Genomic DNA, 12,929 nt, shown 5'->3' with positions numbered 1-12,929 from the left:
CTTCATACTAACACATAATTATGTGTGGTTTGATAACAACTACTTCTTACAAATCACCGGGACTGCTATGGGCACGAGATTCGCCCCCAGCTACGCCAACCTCTTCATGAGCTGGTGGGAGGCCAGCCACATATGGGGAGGGGGGTGGTGGCTGGAGGCGAATCTCGTGCTCTGGCAAAGATACATAGACGATGTGCTGTTCATCTGGAGAGGGAATGAGGACTCCTTACAAAAATTCATATCACACATAAACAACAATAAAAACAATCTGGTTTTCACAACTCATTACAGTAAAAAAGAAGTCAACTTCCTTGATTTGAACATATACACAGAGGACATAACAATACATACAAAAATATACAAAAAAACTGTTGACGTAAACAGCTATATACTATCGACAAGCTGGCATCACCCCAGTTGGTTAGAGTCAATTCCCACCAGTCAGTTCATGCGAGTTAGAAGAAACTGCACAAAAATAACAGACTATATCGAACAAGGTAATGAATTAAGGGACCAATTCAGGGAAAAAAAATACAAAGATCACAAAGTTAATGAAGCATTTGAGAAAATGAAACTAACAAATAGAGAGGAGCTATTGCAATACAGAAACAAAAACAAAGAGATAAAGATAAATGAAAACCAAAATGAAGTATTATTTATTACACAATACTCTGAGCAGTCAAATCAATTAAGGAAAATTCTAACTAAGCACTGGCCATTATTACTGGAGGACGATACCCTGGCTGATCATCTTCCACTAAGACCCAAAATGGTTTTCAAAAAAGCACCAGACCTCAAACAAAAGTTAACTAAAAACCATATTCCCCCAAAATCCACCACACAATCAACAATAGATTCAGGCACATCAAGCAAAGGTTTCTTCTTCTGTGGGCAATGCCAGGGTTGCAAGAATCAGAATCAAAGGAGCACAAAACCCATTAACCATTTCCAATCCACAAGCAATGGGGAGACATTTAAAATACAACAAAGAATCACTTGCAACAGTAAGGGGGTGATCTATATGCTAAAATGTGGGTGTAACAAGCAATACATAGGCAGAACGACACGCCACTTAAAAGAAAGAATATGTGAACACATAAGGAATATAAAGAAAGGGCACGAGGAACATAACCTCTCAAGACATTTTAAACTTCACCATGACAATGACCCCCGGACGTTAGAATTCATGGGAATAGAACTAGTGCATGCCAACTGGAGGGGAGGAGATTTTATACATAAAATCAATAGAACTGAGCTTAAATGGATGTATAAATTAAAAACATTCTCACCCAGAGGATTGAACATAGATAATGAGGTCAAATCAATCATTGGCAAAAAATAAAAAATAAAAAATAAAAATAAAATGACAATCAAGATCAAGGATACAGGATAATATCATTTATAGGGCAAGCATAGGTACATAAACCAGCGATACAAGACCCTATTAAAACAATGAGATGCTGAATACTTTTATATATATAAAAAGAACAAGTACCATTTATAACAAAATTGCAACGCACAACAGCAATTACTTTAATTAGAGGAAAACATCATAACCTCACCCCCAATGAAAAGAAAAGAATAGAAAAAATCGAGTACTAAGAACCGATTATACAATAGAGAATATGTCAGAATGAACACCACTGACAAAAAGATTGGACCGCATTTCCAATTAACTGAGATTGATACCAATTAAGCTGAAGGGAAAACAGATGATCAATGATGACTGACACCCATGTAGACCAATCAGCAGACAGCAAAAGAAACCATACAGGGGATTTAAACAGACCCGGGCTATAGCAACACACATCTCCTTGAAGAAGGCGGAAAGCTGAAACGGGTTGGAGACATCACACTAATCCAAGCAAGCAAGGAAACGGGCTGAGAATATCACCAGACGTACGATCCGGAACCGGCAGAACGCCGACGCGACACCATCAGCGTGGAGAGGGTGAGTAGGAGCGAGAGAGGGTCCAGAGAGGCAGGAGGTATCCCGGGCGGCTAGACGAGGCAGTGTTGACGGCGGTGTTACCACCCGACACACTGATCCCCGCAACCCCAAGTCCCTGCAGCGAACGGGTGTCAGCGGCGTGTGACGCATTGAGTGCACTATCACTCACGCGGCACCTCTGCGAACCCCAGTAGCAGCAGTGAACCGGCACCCTAAGCTGCACCAGTCCCCCCCTCCTCCGAAAATCCGCAGAAAACGGATTATTATTAAAGGGGTACCCGAAGACCTACTTGTATCTCTATAACACCTGTGTAACGGGACGCCGTACACAGATTATAGGCATAAACTGAGACTTTTTTATAAACGCTGCAATTTGGGCAGCCAGGATTGGACATATTGAAACGTGCAAGCACACACACAGGGAGATCCCACACACAGAGCGTGTACAGAGGCCAAGGCCAGTGCACGCAGCGTGACAGATTTCCTACATTGTGTGCATCATTGTATCAATGGACTAATTACCAAGTAAATTTGTGTTTAGATTAAAACACTGTGTTACATTCATCATTTATTTATTTATCTATTTACTCAACACCAGCACATAAGATTGAGCGCAGCACTAACCCCAAAGAATATATGTTATTGTACCTTGGGATATAGTCAGATCCCACAGTGTGATTGCAGCTCATCGCCATCAAATCTTTCAGTGCGCAGGTATCCAAAGAAAACTGCAATTTATAATACGTATGACTGATACCGATAAATGCAGTTAGTAGTTTGTGTTTTATTTGTTCTTGTTTTCGACATAGATATCTTGATCACATTTATTTCAAAGCAACATGCAGCTTAATAAATTAAAGAAATGTAATCAGTAGAAACTGTGGAAGATCAGAGGAATAAAGTTATCCCATCAACACACTAACCCCAACCTTTCAGTATTTTTTTTATTAAAAGAAAGAATCATAATCCAAAATGGCATACATTTTCAGTCACGCTCATGTACTTGTCAGGATGGCCGAGCGGTCTAAGGCGCCAGACTCAAGAATCCGTTCTTCCTGTTAAAGGGCTTTCTGGTCTCTGTAAAGAGGCTTGGCTTCAAATCCCACTTCTGACAAAGCTTTTTATTGTTTCAATAGCAACTACATTCAACTGCCAATTAGTATTATAATACGTATGACTGATACCGATAAATGCAGTTAGTAGTTCTTTGTGTTTTATTTGTTCTTGTTTTCGACATAGATATCTTCATCACATTTATTTTAAAGTAACATGCAGCTTAATAAATTAAAGAAATGTAATCAGTAGAAACTGTGGAAGATCAGAGGAATAAAGTTATCCCATCAACACACTAACCCCAACCTTTCATTATTTTTTTTATTAAAAGAAAGAATCATAATCTAAAATGGCATACATTTTCAGTCACGCTCAAGTACTTGTCAGGCTGGCCGAGCGGTCTAAGGTGCCAGACTCAAGAATCCGTTCTTCCTGTAAAAGGGCTTTCTGGTCTCTGTATATAGGCGTGGGTTCAAATCCCACTTCTGACAAAGCTTTTTATTGTTTCAATAGCAACTACATTCAAATTTCGATTAATCTTATAATACGTATGATTCATACCGATAAATGCACTTAGTAGATCTTTGTGTTTTATTTGTTCTTGCTTTCGACATAGATATCTTGATCACATTTATTTCAAAGCAACGTGCCACCTAATAAATTAAAGAAATGTATTCAGTAGAAACTGTGGAAGATCAGAGGAATAAGGTTATCCCATCAACACACCAACCCCAACCTTTCATTATTTTTTTTATTAAAAGAAAGAATCATAATCCAAAATGGCATACATTTTCAGTCACACTCATCTACTTGTCAGGATGGCCGAGCGGTCTAAGGCGCCGGACTCAAGAATCCGTTCTTCCTGTTAAAGGGCTTTCTGGTCTCTGTAAAGAGGCGTGGGTTCAAATCCCACTTCTGACAAAGCTTTTTATTGTTTCAATAGCAACTATATTCAAATTTCGATTAGTCTTATAATACGTATGATTGATACCGATAAATGCACTTTCAGTATTTTTCTTTTTAAAAGTCACGCTCATGTTCTTGTCAGGATGGCCGAGCGGTCTAAGGTGCCAGACACAAGAATCAGTTCTTCCTGTTAAAGGGCTTTCTGGTCTCTGTAAAGAGGCGTGGGTTCAAATCCCACTTCTGACAAAGCTTTTTATTGTTTCAATAGCAACTACATCCAACTGCCAATTAGTCTTATAATACGTATGACTGATACCGATAAATGCAGTTAGTAGTTCTTTGTGTTTTATTTGTTCTTGTTTTCGACATAGATATCTTCATCACATTTATTTTAAAGCAACATGCAGCTTAATAAATTAAAGAAATGTAATCAGTAGAAACTGTGGAAGATCAGAGGAATAAAGTTATCCCATCAACACACTAACCCCAACCTTTCATTATTTTTTTATTAAAAGAAAGAATCATAATCCAAAATGGCATACATTTTCAGTCACGTTCATGTACTTGTCAGGATGGCTGAGCGGTCTAAGGCGCCAGACTCAAGAATCCGTTCTTCCTGTAAAAGGGCTTTCTGGTCTCTTTATATAGGCATGGGTTCAAATCCCACTTCTGACAAAGCTTTTTATTGTTTCAATAGCAACTACATTCAAATTTCGATTAATCTTATAATACGTATGATTGATACCGATAAATGCACTTTCAGTATTTTTTTTATTAAAAGAAAGAATCATAATCCAAAATGGCATACATTTTCAGTCATGTTCATGTACTTGTCATTAAGGCGCCAGACTCAAGAATCCGTTCTTCCTGTAAAAGGGCTTGCAAAGTCTCTTCCTCTATTGAGCTCTGAATGTTATATAATGATTTATAGTACTCCCTGAAGGCCTGAGCAATCTTTTGCGGGTCATATACTATATTATTTTGGGAATCTTTTAATGATAAAATACGGTCCCTCCTCTTACGTTCCCTTAACCGATGTGCCAGTAGCGCGTCGGCTTTATCTCCTTTTGCGTAAAATTTATATTTTAACCACCTCATAGTTTTCGCTGCTTTTGCTGATTGAATCTGATATAATTGACTCTTTAATACTAACAGTCTACTATAGATCGATCGTTTGGAGTTCTGTTGATGTTCTATTGTTAAGGCTTCTATCTGTTTCTCCAAGTCCAGGCAAATTTTCTGATCTTTTAGTTTTTGTGTTTTAGCTAATGATATGAAGTGTCCCCTGATCGTAGCCTTATGTGCCTCCCAAACTATTGATGTGGTTACATCTTCTGTCATATTTAAGTCAAAGTATTCTTTCAGTATTTTTTCCACTTGTATTACATATTCCTTTTTTAAAAGGAGTGAGGTGTTTAATCTCCACCTGAAGGCCGATGCAAAAGTTTGCGAGACCGGAATCGAGATAGAAATTGCTAGATGATCCGACCAAACTACGGGGGTAACCCAAGCTTTACTTAGTCCTGTTACAGTATTGGAATCAACTAGGAACAGATCGAGTCTAGAGTGCACTCTATGAGGTATAGAATAGTGTGTGTATGTTCGTTCCGCTGGATACAGTACCCTCCAGGCATCAAATAAGCCGTGTGAGGTCATTATGTCCCTCAGTCTCCTCGATTCTCTGACTGTAGTATGGCCTGGTGGTTTAGCTGCTGATCTGTCCCAATTTATGTCTGGCACCGCGTTGAAGTCTCCTCCAATAACTATTCTACCTTTAGCAATTTTATTAAGTTGATTAAAAAACTCTTTATGACATACCCCTTGTTCCATATTTGGTACATATATTGAAGCTATTGTTAAATAAGCTAGGCCTAAATTTATTACCAGAATATTAAATCGTCCCTTTGAGTCAGCATAAGCTTGCTCTACCTGGAACGCTAGTGAGTTATGTATCATTATTGCTGTTCCCTTTTTTTTTTTGTTTCCAGTTGAATAATGTACATATGGAAAGGCCCGTGAGGTTATTGCAGGATGAGTATTTTTAAAATTTGTCTCTTGTAATAATAATATTTTTATTTTCTGTTTCTTAAAAAATTGTATAGCCATAGTGCGTTTTTGGGGAGAATTCAAACCATTTACATTTAAAGAAATTATTTCCAGTGTCATAATATATGTCTATGAAGGGAAATGCTTACATTACGTGTGACTCCCTGAACTTGCCTGTTCTGTGTAGGTAAAGGAAGGGAGGAAGGTTGAAACTTAAAGTTAAAAAGACATATTAGGTAAGATACCCCAAGAGGCATCTTGAGCAAAATTGTAAATGGCCGTTAGTTGGTAAAGAGAAAAAAAACGGCTACCCGTTTCTATCACGGGTGCTATCCAATCCGGGGAGCACCCACGTGTAACGGGGAGGGAAGGAAAGGGGGGGTTGAAACAAAAAAAAAAAAAGTATAGGGTATTTCCCTACTGGGGTGAGGGTTATCACCTTTTACTTAACACTCTGAATTTACATCTGAACAATATACTGTATTTATATATTTATATAGCACAAAAAAATCATACAGAAGAGAAGAGAAAAAAAAAAAAACATCAAATTAAAAAAAAAAAAAAAAAAAAAACTGAAATGGAAAAGGAAGGGAGGGGAGGCTATATTTATCTCTCCCAACCCTCCGTTCCCCTTTATATTTATTTAGTTTTCATCTCCCAGAATCCATCCTGTTCTATTCTTAGTCCGGTTGCCCGAACGATGATCAAATCAGATTCTAATCAGATAAAATTTTGCCAATGTACCTGCATGTTTAATCAGTATTTAAACTTTTTTACTGTCCTTAACTATCCCACCTACAGCCGAATTTGTGAGTTCCCATTGTGATATAGCTAATTTACATATTCCCCAAGATTCTCTCTCCTAGTTATTCTGTTGGTTCTAATCTCTCAGGTATTACCTTGGGCTCCATCCCCCAGTTGAGCACCCTACTCTTCCTTACTAAACCTGCCCCATAACTATGGGGGTCATCTTGAGGGGTGGTCCCTTTAGTAGATCTAAACTTCTGACCTTCATTATTACAACCAAAGTTCTCCAGCTTACTTCTGAGGTATTTTATCACTATATTCCAGGCCTTTAATCCTATGATAATGAGAGAGAAAATATGTGCAAAAAAAAAAAAAAAACCCCGTGATTTGTGATAACATCATGCAAAATCGTGTGAGGAGTGAAGAAATAAAAAGAAGCGAAAAAAAAAAAAAAAAAAAAAAAAAAATTATGAATAAATAAATAAAGAAAAAAAGGTAAGTATAGTGCTAAAGGACATTTTTGATCTATGCTTATTTATACGTTATTTCTATAATTCTTTCTATGTCTACATCGTGATAGTGCTAATTTCTGCTGATGGGGGAAGTGGAATAAATTAAATAAACTTATTTTTTATATTTTTTTGGTTCACTTTGGCAAATAATAATTATCCTTAGCATTTTATAGTACAACTGATAGCTTTAACATTTGTTCTGGGGTACTACATCCTTTTCTCTTTTCTTCTGCTACTCCTTCCTTAATATGTTCAATTGTCCTTTTGTGCTTCTGGCCCAACCTTGGACCATTCTGGCCGTGGAGCTGTTTTATCCTTCATCTTTTCTGATGGCCCTGGAGGGGAAAGCTCAACTGTGATTATATCAAGTCCCAACCGTTTTAAGGTGTCATGACCCTCTTAAGGGTTTCTCACTGTCTGTTTCTTCCCATTATGTGTAAACTGAAGCGAGAATGGGAAGCCCCATTTATAGGGGATCTTCTGGTTGCGTAGGCTCCTGGTGATCTCTCCCATTTCCCTTCTTTTCCTTAATGTCAAGGGCGCTAAATCTTGAAAAATCAATAGAGTCGAGTCTCTGTATACGATTGAAGTGGATTTCCTGCTTGCCTCCAATATCTTTGGTTTCATATGCGAATAATGCATTTTCAATATAACATCTCTTGGAGGTTGATCTTGAGGTGGTTTCGCTCTTAAAGCTCTATGTGCTCTATCCAACAGAAATTGATCCTCTGGGCACTCTGGAAGTAATTGATGGAACAGGCCGGTTAAATAGATAACTAACGCTTGTGTATCAATTAACTCAGGAATGTTTCGTATTCGTAAGTTATCTCTTCTTGATCTATTTTCAAGATCTTCTATATGGTCTCGCATGCCTTCCATTTCTGTTCTTAAATCTGTCATCTCTTGAGACATTACTTCGTTATAGTTACAGATATCATCAGTTTTGTGTTCTAAAGTGTCTATGCGGGATCCCAGAGATGAAATTTCTGTTTTCAATTCTTGTATCGCTGCGCGGAGTTCCACTTTAAATGATGTTGTTATTCTCTCGATTAATGATTCATATGGATCTACATCAGTTACATTAGACAATATACTTCTAGATGGTGATTGAGTCTGGTTTAAGGCTGTTACTGGCGATTGTGGTTGCTGAATCGATTGTTTACCTCTCTTTACAAAAAAGGCTGATGATTGCTCTTGTGATTGGTTTTTGCGGTTTCTGTTAGACATTTTTTTTTTCTTTTCCCTTTCTTTCTCTTCCTCCTCTTTTCTCTTCCACCCTTTTCCTTTCTTCTCCTCCTTTCCCTTTTTTTTCTTTTTTCCTTTTGACCTTTCCCTTTAAAACTATAATCTTCCCCAAAGGTTTCGAATCTCCAGCAAGCCGCTATTAGTTCAGCTTTCCCACCTTCTTCTCTCCCCTCTTCTTCTCCTCTTGACCATCTATTTAGTCATATATTTTTGTTCTGAGATTTTATCTTTAGGTGTAAGGCCCTTCACCCCTTGTTAATTCGTTTTGACCCCCATCTGGCCTTTCTTCAGCACTGAGCTGAATCCATTGTCTGTGTCTCTAAATCTGCGTAGTATGGCCTGGTGGGGGTTATCCGCTATCTTATAGCTTTAATAAGTAGGGTGTTCCCCCTTTTCTGAGGGGTATTTTTTTTTTTTTCCCCACCTCTTTATATATCAGGAGCGGGTGTCCACCAATTTAATTTACCCCTTATCTCCTTAATAGGAGGTATCTGAGGATACAGTTGTGTACAGGGGTCCCCGGATTTCCCCCTGGTCACACACTTATATCTCTTTTTAGCTCCTATTGTGTTCTGGGCTGTATTATGTACCAAGGCAGCAGGTTATGTATACTGTTTAAACCTCCGTTTCCTGGGGCTATCAAACGTGGCCCCCAGTACCGTGTACCCTGTTCTTTTTCCAGGCTCTTTTTATATCTGACCAGTGCTAGGTCACCGGGACCATTGATTTCCAGCGCCTTTTATTTTCAGAATGTATACCAAAAACAAGGGTTTTTTTTTTTTTTTTTATAAAGTTCTTTAATGGGGAACTTCCCCACTCACCCACTCCAGCCTGAGGGCATCGTTTTCAGGGTCCCGATTTTCTGCCGATAACGTCCCTTCTCTGTCCACAGCAACACACCTGCTGCCTCCTCTCTGCTTCAGAGTCCGTGCACGCAGCTCTGTGCACTTCCACTCACTCACTGTTGCCGGTCAGCTTTGGCAGCCTGTGTTCTCCTCAACCTGCAGCGCTCGAGAAGCGGGCGCCCGGCTCCGAGGTCCTCACAGAGCTGCTGTGGGGGTGAGTCCGGCTGCTGCTTCTTTTTCTCTCCTCCTGCCTTCTGCACGCTCCAGCCGGAGTCTGTGCACCGTACCGTCGCGGTAATACCGCGTCGCTGGCCGGGACATGTCAGTCAGCGCAGCGGTAGTGGAGCGGGCGGCTTTCAGGTCTCCTGCGCCCGAGTGTCCGTCCCGGCTGCAACCCGCAAGGACAGACAAGTCTGTCCCCCGGCTCCGCTGCCGAGACACCACCCAGTACCCACACTGCAAATAAAGGTCCCGGTATATGCCTCTTCTCCTGGAGCTTCTGATCCGGCAGGAGGGCGCTGAAGAAGCCGCTCAAGGTATGTTTGCACGAGGCTTCAGCAGGAGATCCCTCGCCCTGCGACCTGCTCAGACGCTGACTCGCCTGACAAAGCTTTTTATTGTTTCAATAACAACTACATTCGAATTTCAATTATTCTTATAATACGTATGATTGATACCGATAAATGCACTTGCTCATGTACTTGTCAGGATGGCCGAGCGGTCTAAGGCGCCAGACTCAAGAATCCGTTCTTCCTGTTAAAGGGCTTTCTGGTCTCTGTAAAGAGGCGTGGGTTCAAATCCCACTTCTGACAAAGCTTTTTATTGTTTCAATAGCAACTACATCCAACTGCCAATTAGTCTTATAACACGTATGACTGATACCGATAAATGCAGTTAGTAATTCTTTGTGCTTTATTTGTTCTTGTTTTCGACATAGATATCTTGATCACATTTATTCCAAAGCAACATGCAGCTTAATAAATTAAAGAAATGTAATCAGTAGAAACTGTGGAAGATCAGAGGAATAAAGTTATCCCATCAACACACCAACCCCAACCTTTCATTATTTTTTTATTAAAAGAAAGAATCATAATCCAAAATGGCATACATTTTCAGTCACGCTCATGTGCTAGTCAGGATGGCCGAGCGGTCTAAGGCGCCAGACTCAAGAATCCGTTCTTCCTGTTATAGGGCTTTCTGGTCTCTGTAAAGAGATGGGATAACTTTATTTCTCTGATCTTCCACAGTTTCTACTGATTACATTTCTTTAATTTATTAAGCTGCATGTTGCTTTGAAATAAATGTGATCAAGATATCTATGTCGAAAACAAGAACAAATAAAACACAAAGAACTACTAACTGCATTTATCGGTATCAGTCATACATATTATAAGACTAATTGGCAGTTGAATGTAGTTGCTATTGAAACAATAAAAAGCTTTGTCAGAAGTGGGATTTGAACACACGCCTCTTTACAGAGATGGCATACATTTTCAGTCATGTTCATGTACTTGTCAGGATGGCCGAGCGGTCTAAGGCGCCAGACACAAGAATCTGTTCTTCCTGTTAAAGGGCTTTCTGGTCTCTGTAAAGAGGCGTGGGTTCAAATCCCACTTCTGGCAAAGCTTTTTATTGTTTCAATAGCAACTACATTCGAATTTCGATTAGTCTTATAATACGTATGATTGATACCGATAAATGCAATTTCAGTATTTTTCTTATTAAAAGAAAGAATCATAATCCAAAATGGCATACATTTTCAGCCATGACCATGTACTTGTCAGGATGGCCGAGCGGTCTAAGGCGCCAGACTCAAGAATCCGTTCTTCCTGTTTAAGGGCTTTCTGGTCTCTGTAAAGAGGCGTGGGTTCAAATCCCACTTCTGACAAAGCTTTTTATTGTTTCAATAGAAACTATATTCAAATTTCGATTAGTCTTATAATACGTATGATTGATATCAATAAATGCACTTTCAGTATTTTTTTTATTAAAAGAAAGAATCATAATCCAAAATGGCATACATTTTCAGTCATGTTCATGTACTTGTCAGGATGGCCGAGCGGTCTAAGGCGCCAGACTCAAGAATCCGTTCTTACTGTTAAAGGGCTTTCTGGTCTCTGTAAAAAGGCGTGGGTTCAAATCCCACTTCTGACAAAGCTTTTTATTGTTTCAATAACAACTACATTCGAATTTCGATTATTCTTATAATACGTATGATTGATACCGATAAATGCACTTTCAGTATTTTTCTTATTAAAAGAAAGAATCATAATCCAAAATGGCATACATTTTCAGTCATATTCATGTACTTGTCAGGATGGCCGAGCGGTCTTAGGCGCCAGACTCAAGAATCCGTTCTTCCTGTAAAAGGGCTTTCTGGTCTCTGTAAAGAGGCGTGGGTTCAAATCCCACTTCTGACAAAGCTTTTTATTGTTTCAATAGCAACTACATTCAACTGCCAATTAGTCTTGTAATACGTATGACTGATACCGATAAATGCAGTTAGTAGTTCTTTGTGTTTTATTTGTTCTTGTTTTCGACATAGATATCTTGATCACATTTATTTCAAAGCAACATGCAGCTTAATAAATTAAAGAAATGTAATCAGTAGAAACTGTGGAAGATCAGAGGAATAAAGTTATCCCATCAACACACCAACACCAACCTTTCATTATTTTTTTATTAAAAGAAAGAATCATAATCCAAAATGGCATACATTTTCAGTCACGATCATGTACTTGTCAGGATGGCTGAGCGGTCTAAGGCGCCAGACTCAAGAATCCGTTCTTCCTGTTAAAGGGCTTTCTGGTCTCTGTAAAGAGGCGTGGGTTCAAATCCCACTTCTGACAAAGCTTTTTATTGTTTCAATAGCAACTACATTCGAATTTTGATTAGTCTTATAATACGTATGATTGATACCGATAAATGCACTTTCAGTATTTTTCTTATTAAAAGAAAGAATCATAATCCAAAATGGCATACATTTTCAGCCATGACCATGTACTTGTCAGGATGGCCGAGCGGTCTAAGGCGCCAGACTCAAGAATCCGTTCTTCCTGTTAAAGGGCTTTCTGGTCTCTGTAAAGAGGCGTGGGTTCAAATCCCACTTCTGACAAAGCTTTTTATTGTTTCAATAGAAACTATATTCAAATTTCGATTAGTCTTATAATACGTATGATTGATACCGATAAATGCACTTTCAGTATTTTTTTTATTAAAAGAAAGAATCATAATCCAAAATGGCATACATTTTGGGTCATGTTCATGTACTTGTCAGGATGGCCGAGCGGTCTAAGGCGCCAGACTCAAGAATCCGTTCTTCCTGTTAAAGGGCTTTCTGGTCTCTGTAAAGAGGCGTGGGTTCAAATCCCACTTCTGACAAAGCTTTTTATTGTTTCAATAGCAACTACATTCGAATTTCGATCATTCTTATAATACGTATGATTGATACCGATAAATGCAGTTAGTAATTCTTTGTGTTTTATTTGTTCTTGTTTTCGACATAGATATCTTGATCACATTTATTTCAAAGCAACATGCAGCTTAATAAATTAAAGAAATGTAATCAGTAGAAACTGTGGAAGATCAGAGGAATAAAGTTATCCCATCAACACACCAACCCCA

General features: G+C 38.9%; 11 non-coding genes across 11 annotated transcripts; all 11 read left to right on the top strand.

The window, feature by feature from the left end:
* The first annotated feature begins 3,816 nt into the window (after window positions 1-3,816).
* TRNAL-CAA (transfer RNA leucine (anticodon CAA)) lies at window positions 3,817-3,925 on the top strand. Its single transcript has 2 exons — window positions 3,817-3,854; window positions 3,880-3,925. It is a non-coding gene; the product is annotated as a tRNA-Leu (tRNA).
* Window positions 3,926-4,047: 122 nt separating this feature from the next.
* On the top strand, window positions 4,048-4,156 carry TRNAL-CAA (transfer RNA leucine (anticodon CAA)). Its single transcript has 2 exons — window positions 4,048-4,085; window positions 4,111-4,156. It is a non-coding gene; the product is annotated as a tRNA-Leu (tRNA).
* Window positions 4,157-4,476: 320 nt separating this feature from the next.
* TRNAL-CAA (transfer RNA leucine (anticodon CAA)) lies at window positions 4,477-4,585 on the top strand. Its single transcript has 2 exons — window positions 4,477-4,514; window positions 4,540-4,585. It is a non-coding gene; the product is annotated as a tRNA-Leu (tRNA).
* A 5,423-nt stretch (window positions 4,586-10,008) lies between these two features.
* TRNAL-CAA (transfer RNA leucine (anticodon CAA)) lies at window positions 10,009-10,117 on the top strand. Its single transcript has 2 exons — window positions 10,009-10,046; window positions 10,072-10,117. It is a non-coding gene; the product is annotated as a tRNA-Leu (tRNA).
* Window positions 10,118-10,818: 701 nt separating this feature from the next.
* Window positions 10,819-10,927, top strand: TRNAL-CAA (transfer RNA leucine (anticodon CAA)). Its single transcript has 2 exons — window positions 10,819-10,856; window positions 10,882-10,927. It is a non-coding gene; the product is annotated as a tRNA-Leu (tRNA).
* Window positions 10,928-11,084: 157 nt separating this feature from the next.
* Window positions 11,085-11,193, top strand: TRNAL-CAA (transfer RNA leucine (anticodon CAA)). The gene is made up of 2 exons: window positions 11,085-11,122; window positions 11,148-11,193. It is a non-coding gene; the product is annotated as a tRNA-Leu (tRNA).
* Window positions 11,194-11,350: 157 nt separating this feature from the next.
* On the top strand, window positions 11,351-11,459 carry TRNAL-CAA (transfer RNA leucine (anticodon CAA)). Its single transcript has 2 exons — window positions 11,351-11,388; window positions 11,414-11,459. It is a non-coding gene; the product is annotated as a tRNA-Leu (tRNA).
* Window positions 11,460-11,616: 157 nt separating this feature from the next.
* TRNAL-CAA (transfer RNA leucine (anticodon CAA)) lies at window positions 11,617-11,725 on the top strand. Its single transcript has 2 exons — window positions 11,617-11,654; window positions 11,680-11,725. It is a non-coding gene; the product is annotated as a tRNA-Leu (tRNA).
* A 320-nt stretch (window positions 11,726-12,045) lies between these two features.
* TRNAL-CAA (transfer RNA leucine (anticodon CAA)) lies at window positions 12,046-12,154 on the top strand. Its single transcript has 2 exons — window positions 12,046-12,083; window positions 12,109-12,154. It is a non-coding gene; the product is annotated as a tRNA-Leu (tRNA).
* A 157-nt stretch (window positions 12,155-12,311) lies between these two features.
* On the top strand, window positions 12,312-12,420 carry TRNAL-CAA (transfer RNA leucine (anticodon CAA)). Its single transcript has 2 exons — window positions 12,312-12,349; window positions 12,375-12,420. It is a non-coding gene; the product is annotated as a tRNA-Leu (tRNA).
* A 157-nt stretch (window positions 12,421-12,577) lies between these two features.
* On the top strand, window positions 12,578-12,686 carry TRNAL-CAA (transfer RNA leucine (anticodon CAA)). Its single transcript has 2 exons — window positions 12,578-12,615; window positions 12,641-12,686. It is a non-coding gene; the product is annotated as a tRNA-Leu (tRNA).
* Window positions 12,687-12,929: the final 243 nt, after the last annotated feature.

This window comes from Crinia signifera, chromosome 9 (assembly GCF_055691185.1).
Source record: "Crinia signifera chromosome 9, ASM5569118v1, whole genome shotgun sequence".
Lineage (NCBI taxonomy): Eukaryota > Metazoa > Chordata > Amphibia > Anura > Myobatrachidae > Crinia > Crinia signifera.
This window is presented reverse-complemented; position numbering and strand designations above follow the sequence as displayed.